The sequence below is a fragment of the Lotus japonicus genome, chromosome 1 (assembly GCF_012489685.1).
Source record: "Lotus japonicus ecotype B-129 chromosome 1, LjGifu_v1.2".
Lineage (NCBI taxonomy): Eukaryota > Viridiplantae > Streptophyta > Magnoliopsida > Fabales > Fabaceae > Lotus > Lotus japonicus.
This window is the reverse complement of record NC_080041.1, coordinates 28,342,182-28,356,977: the sequence shown is the minus strand read 5'-3', so window position 1 is coordinate 28,356,977 and position 14,796 is coordinate 28,342,182.

Sequence of the window (14,796 nt, the reverse complement as noted above, 5' to 3'; positions counted from 1 at the left end):
AGTCATATTTGTTCTAATTGTCTAACAGTTATTCTTTAGCACAGTTTTTACTCATTTTCTTGTCGATGGATCGTTTTATTTTGCCCAAAATGATCCAAATTTATATTTTATCATTTCATAGAGTTCCTCTTAATTTTTGGGATAATAATATATCACCCATATATTTTTCTCTTAACTCTATGAGTTAAATCATTCGGTGTTTAAATCAATTTGTACTAGTTTTAAAAATATCTTCTCCCTAAATATCTAAACCATCCGTCCTTATCCTCCCTCACTCACGTTCTCTCTCACTGAAGCATCACCACCAGCTTTCTTTTCTTATTCATTTTCTTTCTTTCTCCCACATTCACGTTCCTTATTTTCTTTTCCTGCAGCACTTCTTCTTTCTTTCATTTGTTGAAGCACACACACCACCATGGTACCTCTCACTCACGCCCACTTACTCATTCTCCACCATTTTCATGTTGCTTTTCCTTGTACAGCAACCAAAAGACCCATATTCTTTCTTTCTTCCACTTCTACTTCTCCATATTACTTCTCTCTAAGCAAAGTGCAAGTCCCTTGTCTGTTTAATTAAAATAAGACCCATATTGCTCTCTCTTCCTCACGAGCAGCAGGATTCGTGGTGCAAGGGAAAGACCAGCTGCAGATCCCCCACCACCCTACCACCATCATCTTCATCTTCTCATTTTATGGTAAAACTCCTTCTAGTTTCTTTGATCTTGTTTTATAAGTCAATGAAATTTATCCTTTTAGTTTCCACACCTAGTGTCTTCATTAAAGTTATGACTAGGGTTGAATTATTTGGAAGTTGAGGAGTTGTTTGCGAAATGTGTTTTTTAAGGACCTTTCTTTAAAACTCACAAATATTTTATCTTTGGACTTTAGTCCTTGAAACATCAAGTTTGTGCATTTAGCCTAAGTGAGCTAGAAAGATTGGCTAAGTTTGTTCTGGAACTTTAGATGTGACTTTAGAGGCTAAGGTTTAGTATGTGAACTTGTGAAGGGTACGAAGGACGGAAGCGCTTGACGACGAAGCCAAAGAACAAACGGAAGTGAGCCAACACGGGAAAGCAAAGATATGACGGGATTTGATTTGAGTCGCAACTTAGTAAGGAAAGCGCCTAAGGTTAGGGCAACTTACATATTTAGCTATGATTGCATGATAGGTGTCGATAAATTCGACTTATGCTTTATCTGATATTGTTTATGATGATGAGTTGATGTTATGATGCTTTTCCATAACCTGTGATGTTGTGCTTTTGTTGGATTGAGCGTTTTGACGCGACTTCGGAGTGGAGATTCATTGATCTGGTGATCTTTGACATTTTGGGTTGGATGAACAACCCTAGGCAAGTTCAGATGTGGGGTCTGAGACTTAGCCATTTGTTGGTATTCGTTGGTTTACTTAGACTTTCCCCGGGAAACTTCTTTTGGGTGGTTGGTTTTCGGAAAACCTAGAATGAATAGAATTTCGAAAACTAGAGACTTTGGGAAACTTAGATTTTGAGAAATAAACTCATAACTTGACTAATTCGGATCAAAACCATTTTTATTAACGTTTAAGGATAGGAGAACTGAAGGGGAAAATATGTACGAGAGACGGGGAAAAGTCGACTTTTGTTGTGGGTTTTGGAATTGGGAAAGCCACTAAGGTGAGCTATGGTGATGATTGAAAGTCACCGAGTACTCTAGTACTCTTGGGAGTGTTGTTCGAGTCGTGCTTTATTGACCGACACAGACTCTGGGCTTTGTTTTTGGGTTTTGTTGTTGGGGTTGTGTTGTATTGACCGACACTAATCCCTTGGGTTATCTTGTTGTTGGAGCCGTGTTGTATTGACCGACACTTAGTGCTCTTGTTGTTTGGGCTGTGTTGTATTGATCGACACTAGACCCTTGTGTATTCTTGTTGGTGGAGTTGTGTTGTATTGACCGACACTTACTCCGAGTTGTGTTGTATTGACCGACACTAACTCATGGGTTTGTTTTGAGTTTGGGTTGTGAGCTAAACACTTATGTGGTGAGGACGATTCGATGTTTGGCTAACCATATTGCATCAATCGGGTGAATAACGGGAATGGTTCACTTGTGCATATCATGGTGAATAACGGGAATGGTTCACCTTGCATAAATGATGAATAACGGGAATGGTTCATCATATGGTGAATAACGGGAATGGATCACCAAGGATGAATAACGGGAATGGTTCATCCAGGATGAATAACGGGAATGGTTCATCCATAGTGAAGAACGGGAATGCTTCACTTCTGGCGAACGGGAACGCGTCACAATTCCGGATCATATTGTGCATTTCACGCATACATTCATTCTGACTTGAATTGTGTGCTGTTTGTTATTGAAGCATTGTTAGAGCCATAACATGCTAGGATTGTTTATATATGTATATATATCAACATATATCTATACCCCCTATCACATGTTGAGTGTATATCTACTTATTTCCGTGAGTTGACCCTAGCGCCTTGGCTTTGGTTGCATGTTTGTGTTTGGGCGGTCGGCCTGCTGCCAGATGTCGATGGCCGACTGGTTTTCGATGGTCTCTCCCTCGGGGGGGATCAGGTTTGAGATGGAGGACCGGACTGACGAGCGTGGACGTCTGACGAAAGGAGTTCTACGACGCATGGAGCTGAGCTTCAACTTGCCAACTTCAGTTCGCGGTGGACTCGGTACTGGAAGGGTAGGTTTAGGCAGGCGTCATATTTTGTGTAGAGCTCTGATTCGTTTTGCTTTTGGGACAGGGTAGGTTCCCGACGCGTGACTTTTTGTGTGGTTCTCTTACTGAGGAATCACAGTGAGTCAGTCGGACCATAGGGGTTTTTGCTTAGGCCATTTTGAGGCCGACTTTCTCCTAGTGGGTTGTAATTATAAACTTTCTTACTCACACTTCTGGGTCTGTATATATTTGCCTGCGGGCACACTACTTGGAGTCACTGCGAGTGCGCATGACGGGAGAGTGCAGCTGAGGCTGTACATGTGTATATTTGATGTATATTGGTTAGTTTAGTGGTTGGGCTATGTCTTTATTTTCCGTCGCTTTATTTTAAAGGGATCATCGGAAAAAAAATTACCTGTTTTCCGCTTAAAGTTTATTTTTGGTTACTAAAGTGACACCCGGAAATTGGGGTGTTACAGTTCACGTAGTCCGGGAATCGAAATCACAGTCCCCACAGACGGCGCCAAATGTTCAATCCAAGAACATAGGCTTGGGGTGAGAATGATACCTAGAGTATTGCGATGTGTGAATTTAGAGAGAGAGAGTGTGTAACCGCTTAGAGAGAGAATGTAACTGAATTTCAAGTTTGTTATTTCTAAAATGAGCTTAGAGTCCCTTACAAATGATAACTGCCTCCTATTTATAGGCTTGGGGTTGGGCTTAGCGCTCCTAACCGTCCTTAGTGGGCCGGTTGGGCCCCTCGGGGGAGGCCCAAACTTCCCGGCTCACTCACCACCTTGAGGCAAGCGCCCCTCGGCGACGACCCCTGGGTCTCGCCCAGTCCATCTTTCAAGCATATAATCAAAGGTCCTCCGATGCTCCCAACCTCCCTTGAGAAGGAAGCCCAAGTATTTAACCAAGTCTCTAACAAATGGAATTGGGGCAATGCGAGAGATCTCATCTTTCACCTCCAAACTAACCCCCTTAGATGTAACAGCCTTGGACTTGTTCAGATTAATTTTGAGGCCAGAATTGTCACAAAATGTCTTCATAGTTGCCGCAAGCACATTAGCTTGGTTTGTTGTAGCATGGCAGAACAAGAGTACATCATCTGCAAAGAAAAGGTGTGATATAGGAGGGCCCCCCTTGGAAATTTTTATAGGCTTCCACTCCCCCAGATCAACCCTACTTTCGATTGACACGGATAATCACTCCATACATAATAAAAAGAGATATTGTGATAGTGGATCTCCTTGTCTGTGTCCTCTCCCTGGCTAAAACTTAGGAAGTCTTGAGCCATTCTTGAGGATGGAGATATGAGAAGAGGTCACACAACACATAATTAGACGAATAGTCAAATTCCGGAAAACCATAATATTCCAAAGTCTCTTTGAGGAAGGTCCAAGAGACACTATATATGCTTTCTCTAAGTCCAATTTAAACGCCATAATACCTTGTTTTGCTGAAGATTGGTACATGTTATGTATAATTTCCTGTGCGAGGATGGCATTATCCATAATCCCCTTACCTGGAATAAAGCTACTTTGCATCGGGTCAATTGGCTTGTTGATGAACGGGAGCAGCCGGTTGACCATCACCTTGGTGATTATCTTACATGTAACACTTTGAGCAAGTTTATGTGATCAAGCAACAGAGTGTTAAAATATATTAGTGTTTCATCTTATATTATGTTTTCTCACTTATCAACAAGTCACTTATGTGACCCATCATCAATTTCTTTTCTTTTCTTTTAAGAAAATAATAATAATATTATTAATAGTAACACATAGTCATACTTCACTAAATCAAACATACATCCTTAGAAAAATGTAAGAGAAATCAGATTCTTGCTCTATCCCTAGTAAGGATTTGGTGTTGTTTCTAAGGCGAAGTGCCGCCATCGAGCTTTTCAGTAAGACGAACGAATCTGTAACACCCCGATTTCCAGGTGTCACTTTAGTAACCAAAAATAATCTTTACGCGGAAAACAGGTAATTTTTTTTCGTTTTCTTTCCTTTAAATCAAAACGATAAGGAAGTAAAGACAAAACTCAACTACTAAACTAACCGATATACAACATATATAAACATGTACAGCCTCAGCTGCACTTCCACGTCACACACACTCGCAGTGACTCCAAAGTAGTATGCCCGTAGGCAAATATTTACAGATCCAGAAGTGTGAGTGAGAAAAAGTATAATTACAAACCACTAGGAGAAAGTCAGCCTCAAAATGGCCTAAGCAAAGACCCCTATGGTCCGACTGACTCACTGTGATCCCTCCGTAAGAGAACCACACAAAAAGCCATGCATCGGGAACCTACCCTGTCCCAAAAGCAAAACGAATCACAGCTATTACAGTAACAACCAACTCCAAAAGACTCTAACCACCCATACCCCACACTACTATCATCGACCCTCCCTCGATCAGGCATGAAGTCCGGGTCCTCGTCGAAAGCTTCAGTAATAGTCGTTCCGCTCCGGGTCTTTCCCGCACAACGAATCATCACGAACCGGCTGACAGACGCCTGGCAGCAGGCCGACCGCCCAAACACAAACATACAAACAAAGCCAAGGCGCTAGGGTCAACTTACAGAATACAATAGATATACAATCAACTTGTGATAAAGGGGATATATACATATGTTGTATATATATACATATAAGTTATGTATTGCCTACTCTAAGGTATATACATAGCATGTTCTCGAATCTCCTACACAGTTCAATCATTAATACCTAACGATGTTCATCAACATCAAATCATCATAATCTCAACATATGAAGTTAGGTGATAAGGTTAGTCAAACAATGTATCGTCCTCCCAACACACACGTATCCAACTAAACCAATGTTCCCTGTCGTTGCCCTAGGGTAAACGACGATGAAATCTCACGCTTCCATGAAGTCTCACGCTTCAATGGGGTCTTACGCTTTCACGAAGTCTCACGCTTCAGTGAAATCTCACACATTCACGAAGTCTCACGCTTCAGTGAAGTTTCGCGCCTTCACGAAGTCTCACGCTTCAGTGGGGTCTTACGCTTTCACGAAGTCTCACGCTTCAGTGAAATCTCACACATTCACGAAGTCTCACGCTTCAGTGAAGTTTCGCGCCTTCACGAAGTCTCACGCTTCAGTCGGGTCTTACGCTTTCACGAAGTCTCACGCTTCAGTGAAATCTCACACATTCACGAAGTCTCACGCTTCAGTGAAGTTTCGCGCCTTCACAAAGTCTCCCGCTTCAGCAAAGGTGTACGCCTCCGCAAAGTCTCCCGTTTCAGCGAAGGTTCCCGTCTCCACGAGGTCTCCCGCCTCAGTGAAGTTTCTGCTTTCACGAAGTCTCACGCCTCAGTGAAGCTTACTCACTTTCACGAAGTCTCACGCTTCAGTGAAGTTCCATGCTTTCACGAAGTCTCACGCCTCAGTGAAGCTTCCCGGCTCATCCTTTGGATGGCTAAATAAACTGCTCAACGAGCGAAGGAGTACCAATGTACTTGGAAACTTATAGTTCCCCCGGCTTATCCTTTAGATAGCCAAACAACAAACTGCTCCGACCCAAACTCAAAACAACCCAAGAGTTAGTGTCGGTCAATACAACACAACTCCACCAACAAGATTACACGAGGGTCTAGTGTCGGTCAATACAACACAGCCCAAACAACAAGAGCACTAGGTGTTGGTCAATACAACACGGCTCCATGACACTTCCCCAAGAGTACTAACGTACTCGGTGACTTTCAATCATCACCATAGCTCACCTTAGTGGCTTTCCCAATTCCGATAACTCTCCAAACCCACAACAAAGGTCGACTTTTCCCCCGCCTTTCGTAAATATTTTTCCCCTTCAGTTCTCCTATGCTTAAACGTTAATAAAAATGATTTCAATTCAAATTAGTCAAATTATGAGTTTATTTCTCAAAGTCTAAGTTTCCCAAGTCTTTATTTTTCGAAAGCTCTATCATTCTAAGTTTCCAAAAATCAACCACCCAAAATACATTTCCCGGGGAAAGTCTAGGAATTCCAACGAATCCCAACAAATGGCTAAGTCTCAAACCCCACATTTGGACTTGCCTAGGTTTGTTCATCCAACCCGAAATGTCAAAGATCACCGGATCAATGAACCTCCACTCCGAAGTTGCGTCAAAACGCTCAATTCAACACATCATCAATATCATAAGTTATGAAAAAATCATAACAAGAAATCATCATCATATACAACATCAGATAAAGCATAGGTCGAGTTTATCGACGCCTATCATGCAATCATAGCTAAATATAGCAAGTTGCCCTAACCTCGAGCTGTTCCAGCTTCGCAAACAAAGTTCTCCTCAAACAATTGCTCTGAGTATTCCAAAGTTCCTTCAACTGAACCTCGGAGGAAAACAAAGCAGAAACCAAACAAAATCGATTAGTTCGATCGCAAAACAATACATAAACGATAGACAAAGCATTAAAGCTTCAGAATAGGACAATCAGGTACGAAAAGACAAGTTTTCGAAACCGAAAAACTCCCCCCTAAAGGAAATAGTCCACGGCCTCAAAGGAAAAAGGGCTTCGGCTCTTTTTCTTTGATCAAATCAATTTACAAGATGATCCTCATGACATCCGTGACAACAAATCCTAAAGGCACGAAGTCAGATTAAGTCTTTTCGACAATAAAGTTTCGAAATGTGAGACAAAAAGGGTTTTGAAACAGTTTTTCAAATCCTGGACAACTGGATCACAATCGGCGTTTACTGACAGAGGTTTTAGACTCAGGGGAACGTAAGGAACATAACCCAACCAAGAAATCGAAGAAATCGAACCATTTTAGAAAAAGCTCAAAACTGTGAGCATAGAAACGACTTCAGAAACGCAACAGAAACAACAATCAGAGGTAGGAATCGTGTTAGTTACCTCGATACCTAGAAGTAGGGACGAACTGCACGAAGATTGGTCAAGGTTTCGCGAAAATCTCCTCCCCCCTTGCTCTCCACGAATTTGGGCCACTAATGCAGGAAAATGAAAGATATTTTGCTTTTTCGCCTATTTATAGGCGGGCGAAATCCCGGGAAAATGAAAATTTCGCGATTCCGATTTTTGCAGCACGTTCACCAAGGAATTCTAAGAGAGATTCTGGCGTCAGGAATCCAGAACTCAAAACAAATATCTATGATATGGGAAAAACGATATCGAAAATCTCAAAAGCGGTGTAAGTTAAATCTGTCCCAAAAACTACTTTTTGCTGTGATGCTCAAACGAAAAAACTTCCAACAGAAGAAAGATTGGAAATGTCGAAACAAGTCTGGCAACGCGGACGGAATCTTCGTTAGAAGTCCCGAATAGAAAAAGTCTTCATCCATTGCTCGAAAATAGGGTTTCGAAGCAAAGAAATTAGCGTCGGCGGACATCCGAAAAGTGAAACCTATCGTGCGTACAGTCCAGAGTTCCGAAATGAAACGCTGGTCGATAGAAAAATAAAGAGAATCTTTAAATTTTCCGAGAGTTCGAAATCTCACTCAAAACGTTGCTTTAAGAGCGAAATAGCCTATTCTGGACACGCTCGCCATAAGGCAGGTGTGCAGACGACTCGCACTAACTCCGAAAACAACTACGCAACATTCCTCAAGCAATTCCTGAACTTTCTTCTTCATTAATCTTTCTCAAATGTCAAACTCCTGTCACGCTTACACTGATTCTACGTGTGAGTCGGAAACTTAACTTGTTCTGAAAATCCAGGTCTTACAGAATCTAACGATGATGTTCCAAAGCACATCAACTTAAGCTAAATAGAGTTTATCGCCATTAAATCAATAAAGAACTAGTTAATTAAACGCTTAATTTACCTAGGTCTTACACTTACGAAAGATATTCTGACGAAATGCAAGAATGGCACTGTGTAGTGCTTTTGAAAAACATTTAAGACCCCAGTAACAATACAAGGAGGAATTTGATTGGAAAATTACATTACAACTTCTCATTCTTGATTTCTTATCGTACTAAAAATCATTTCCCCAAAACAACAGTAATGTTATTTGTTACGGAGGATATTCTGACGAAATGCAAGAATGACACTATGTAGTGCTTTTTGAAATTTTAAGACCCCAATAACAATACAAGGAGGAATTTGATTAGACAAGTTGGTTACAACTTCTCTTTCTTGCTTTTCTTGTCATACTAAAAATCGTTTCCCATAGACAATAGTAGAGTTATTTGTTACATAAGATATTCTGAAGAAATGCAAGAGTGGCACTATGCAATGCTTTTGGAAAACATTTAGGACCCCACTAAGATTACAAGGAGGAATTTTGTTGGACAAGTTGGTTAAAACTTCACATTCATCCTTCTCTTATCGTACTAAAAATTATTTCCCAAGACAACAATAATGTTGTTTGTTACTGAAGATATTCTGATGAAATGAAAGAATGACATTGTGAAGTGCTTTTGGACAATATTTAGGGCCCCACTAACAATATAAGGAGGAATTTTGTTGGACAATTTGGTTGTAAAACCCTCAATTTATTAAATAAATTACTATGAAATAATTATAATATTGCTACTATAATAAAATGTAAATTGCTTGACCATTGTCTGTGTGCCTGTTTTCATGAATTGATTGTTGTCTATTGGTTAATTTTCTATAAGATTATGCGAATGTTCAAATGCATGATGTGTAGAATTCCTTATGATTAATATCATCATTTTTTATGTTGATGTTGGCCTTGTTGTTGGTTAGATATTGAATAACAACATAAGATTTATTTATGTCGTTAGTCTGTTGTCAGTAAAATGACAGAAATGAACATTTATTAGAATTAGACTTAGGATAATTATTTAATAAATTATATAAGTCATAAAAATAAAAATAAATTTTGTATAAACTTATTAATTTTGTGCTTTTCGAGATTGATGACTAGGAGAGAGAAAAGAGGGTTAAAAGATTTAATTTGGATTTGTTTAGGGGTTTTTCCATAAATCTAGATTAAATATTTTAAAGATTAAAAAGAGTATCTAAAATTGAAATAAATTGATTACATAATATTTTGGGAATAATTTTGATTAAATGATGAAAAGATGAATAAGAAACTATATCATGGGAATATCTTTGTAAAATTCAAAAGTTGGGCTATTAAAATTATGGAAACTAATCTGAACAAAAAAATAAATATTTTTGAGGTAGAAAAATAATTAATATCGGAATTTGGCTATTTTCATTTAAATTAATCCATTAAAAAATGAAATAGCTTGAAGAATAAGTAAACTAGGTAAGTTTGAGTTCAAAATTTTTGTGGAGCTTCTAGAAGAAGTGAAAACCATAAGATAAACTGAATACAATAAATTTATGTCCTGTATTATTTGGATAATTAATTTATGAGTTTTCAAGAAGAGATTGGTTGAGAGTTTTATCTAATAAATTCTAAAAGAAAAGGTTAGTAAATGAACCTAGACCTAAAGTGGGGAAAGAGGGGATTAAAAACAGAAAAAAAAAAAAAAAAAAAAAACACCTCCCTTTTTAGGTGGGTTGGTTGACTTGCTCAAGGGGTTAGGAAGGTTTGGACCTCTCCTATAAATAGGACCTTAGAGTGAAGCATGAATAATAAACCCAAGTAGCTGCTTCCCTCACTACAAAGTTCACTTGAGACTCAGCAACCTCAAGTGTCCTACTCCCTCTTTTTGGCTGTGTAACACCCCGATTTCGGTGGCGTCACTTTAGTAACCAAAAGTAAACTTAACGCGGAAAAACGTGAATATTTTTTTTTTATAATAATAACTAAGACAAGACTGAATTAAATAAAACCCAAAAGCGAAAAGCAATAGAATTAATATACAATATATAAACAGCCCCCGCTGTAAGTAACAACCTCGTCACGAGTAACCTCCAGTGACGGAAAGAAAAGTGCAACGCCCGTAGGCAATATATACAAACCAAATGAAAAGGGTGAAGTGCCCGCAACACCATCCCTCAAAACTGAGAATCAGCTGACCCAATGGCCTGAAAATAAGACCTCCTAAGTCCAACCAACTCTCTGTGATTCCCGTAAGGAAACCACACAAAAAGCTATAGGCGGATCTACCCTGTCCCCTAAGTAACAAATGAAGCAAGACTGTCAGAGCTAAAACTCTACTCCTACACTAATCCTAACTCGAGGAGCTCATACCAACACTCAAAACTATGTGCTAGCATGATCATCGTCTGAATCAGAATCCAGAACAACCAAGTCTACTAACCCTATCCGTCCTCCCCTCGCAACCGCAGTGCGCTCCGATGCTGGACTCACGGGCTTAGGGCCCGAACCCTGATCATTGATGATCGCAACGGTGGGTGCACTAGACCCTGCCGAAGGCACTCCCACTGGAATCTCCTCTGAGGGATCCTCCTCGTCTGAAGACAATGGTGGTGGTGGTGGTCCTCCAAGTCCTGGTCCACAGTGAACGCCCGGTGGCAAGTTGAAGCTGATAGAGCATCGCCTCAACACTCCTGACCTCAAAAGTCCTCCGCTATCCACGTGATCCTCCATGATGCGCCCCGAATACGTCGCTCGATGGCTCGCGGGGTCAACCACCCACGACCCGGGGTCGTCCTGATCGATCATCTCATACCTAATCCCCCCCGAAGGGTGGACCATGGTGTACCAATCCGCAATACTCATCTGACAAAAGGCGTTGTCCGCCAAAACACACACAGAAGACGCGAGGGTCAACTCTAAAGAACTATGTAGATAATAAACCCAATAGGTACAAGTAATAGATAGCCACTTAGGCTTATAGCTAGAGATGTCATTCCTAGGGTTGCATGTTCCACAATAACATAAACGCAATAATAGCAATTAGCATGTTCCAAATAGGTTTAACAATTACCAATCACACTCAACAACTAAATTAGTATGCATGTTGCATGATATGTATGCAGGTTAACCCAGTCAACCAATATGCAATCCGGAACGGATGGACATCAACGGATCAGCCCTTCACCAGCCACGGTGGTGCCATTTCGGCTCGCGTGCCTCTTACTCCAACAACAACGGTAGTCAGATCAGCCGTAACCCGTAGGTCTGCCATTTCGGTCTGCTACAAGAGACGTCTACAGACGCTCTATCACGGAAATCCGGGTCTTATGACCATTTTGGAATCCGACGAGGTCCAGAGTACGTCCTGTGTTAATACCCCATTAATGTTGCATGAATGCAGGATGCTTAGTCAAACAACGTCTCCGTCCTCACTCGACACGTCGCCACGTGTTCTAGGTAACTTAAAGTCTCTAAAATCATACCCTAAGGCAAAGTCGATTCTGCGACAAAAGACACACTTCACAACACACATAGCTGCTCCAACAACACAAGAGTATCACATACTCGGGAACTAACGGTTCCCCGGACTTATCCCTAGGATAGCCCCACAACATAGCTGCTCCAACAGCACAACAACCAACGCTGCTCCAACAGCACAACAACAAACGCTGCTCCAACAGCACATCAACAAACGCTGCTCCAACAACACATCAACAACAGACTCAACACTTGGATCCGACGACACTTCTCGTTTTCCAAAACTATGATTTGCATCCAAAGCCTCCTTTCGAGATTTATACCATTACTTAAAGATTTAGAGGTTGTTTAATGTCTTATGAGTTTTCTTTACAAAATAATTATCCCTTTAGTCTTATCGCGAATCCTATAAGTTCTCGGGATCTTCGAATCCCCAAATGACTCCAGAGAATGTCTCGATCCATAAACCCTATACAAGGCCCGAATCTCATTCGTCCTATCAAACTTTCTCAAAACTCTCAAAATAAAATCGGCATGACCTGCCCGCTATTCTCACCATTCAGAATCTCAGATTTCCAGTGTAAAGCATATTTAAATCATCACAATCAACAACATGTCATATATCAAGAAATCTCAACATTAACACTTAGCACTTAGCATATAAAGCATGCACCACACATCCTAGATTACCCGCATAGCACATAGCATGTAAGTCAATCTCAAAAACATTCAGTAGATGAATCATCTACATTGTCAGCCGAAGCCTCAGAAAACATTTTCCAATCACACACAATCCAGTGCATAAACAGTAAACAATGTCGAAACATCGACCCTAAGCATTAACTAGAGATTCAGTGAGAAGCCCTCACCTGAAAGTTCTCCAGAATGATCAACTAGTGCTTCCTCGCACTCAAAGTGTTGGTCCTCGGGGAAATCCTCAAAAGCACCTTTACAATGAAATCACAGAATACTATAAGAATCTATCGGAAACTAAGCTATCGATACTTACTAAGGTTACTCGAAGTAATCTATACTCTAAGGTACGATAATCTAGCGCGAAAAGACAAGTTTTCGGAAAAGGAAATTTCCTCCTCCCCCTCTAATAGGCTCGGCCACTTTTCACAATTATGGGGCTCGATTTTTCTTCGATCAAACTTGGTTCCTATGCTATCATTAGCCGTAACTAAGGGTATTCTGAACTCGGAAAAATTATCGGATCAAAAACTGTCGCAGGGGTATTTTGGTCATGATTTTTAACTTAGGATTTTCAAAACTGAAATCCCAAAAATAAAATTTTGCAGGGACGTCACCAACGACGTTTATGACAACTAATCCTACTAGCACTAAGCTAAGGCGATAGTTTTCAGCCTAAAGGTTGAAGCTTAACACAAAAAACTCCAAAAATGGGTATTTAAGGCTAAAATTGATTCCGGCGGAATTCCGGCGACATAACGGAAAATCTAATCCGGCAGAAGTGATCTTGGGCACATATAGAAGAGGTTTAGAATCAGAAATGAAAGATTCAGGATAGTTTTGCAAAAACCCATAAACTATCCACTCAGAAAACTCTACAAAAAAGCTATGGAAAAAGCGATCAGAGGTAAGGATTAGCGACTATACCTCGAAACCTTGAAGCAGCAACTGATTAATCAACGATCAAGCAAGGATTGAACAAAATCTCTTCTCCTCCTCTCCTTAGCAAACTCGCGGCCTCCTTGGGAAGAAATGGGTAAGATATTTGTTTTTTCTCATTTCTTGGCTATATATAGAAGGTGGAAATTCGCGGGAAAATGAAAGTTTCGCGAATCTGATTTTTCCGGCGTCATTCTCCGTGAATTAATAGATATGTTTTGGCGAAAGAATTCCAAAACTAAGATGAGGTCTCTTTGTATTTTTTGCAACTAAAGCATAGTCGGTATAAAACTATTTTACCCGATAAGTTGCTTTTTGCATCGAAAGTCGGAATAGAAAACTTCCTTCGGAAGAAAGATTGAAATCATCAAGAGAAATGGGTGTACGCGTGTAGAATATTCATTTGAAGCTCTGAATAGATAAAGTCCCCATAGTCGGGTGATTCTAGGGTTTTGAAATACCAGGGTTTCGGTTTCGGCAAACTTCCGATGATTGGAATCGGACGTTCGTAGATCCTAGAGTTTCGCCTCGAGACGATCGTGATATATGGAAAAAGAGAAGTTCTAACATTTCTCTGAAGATTTTTGGAATTAACTGCCATCGTGCCTAAAAGTGAAAATTAGCTATATACTAGGGTTTCTGACCTAGGTTTAAGCGTAAAACGTTCGTGCTATAACTTTTATCGATCATAATGAAATCCTTGAACTTTTCCTGAACTTTCTCCTTCATAAATATATTTCATTTAATAAACTTTCGTTCAGGTTTCCCTTCACATTACATCAACCCTAATCGTGAATAAGAAGTTTATTCACTTAACATGAACTTAAAAACTCGGGCCTTACAGGCTGAAACCTTCCCTTACCCTTGGTAGATTGTTAGCAATTTCTTCTCTTATCCGAAGTTCGAGGTTTGACATCTTATGCGCTATAACTTGAGGAGGTAAGGGTAGCTTCTTAATTAGTGTGTACGTCTGCCTGTTTTCTATTTTCTTGCATGTACTTGAGATGAAGTCGGTGTTATGGCGTTTAGTTATTTACTTGAATTTTCCATGTTGTTTGTATTATTGTTTTATGACATGGTTTAAGTGTTTTAAGTGTTGAATATCTCTTGAAGATGTCGTATTTGATCTTGTCGTATGAAATTGAAAACGACATGTTGTTGGGCATTGGGGTGGTCGTGGGTCACTTGTTTTGCTTTTGTGATATGAACATATTTGAATTATTGGTAAGTTGTTTATCTTTTATCC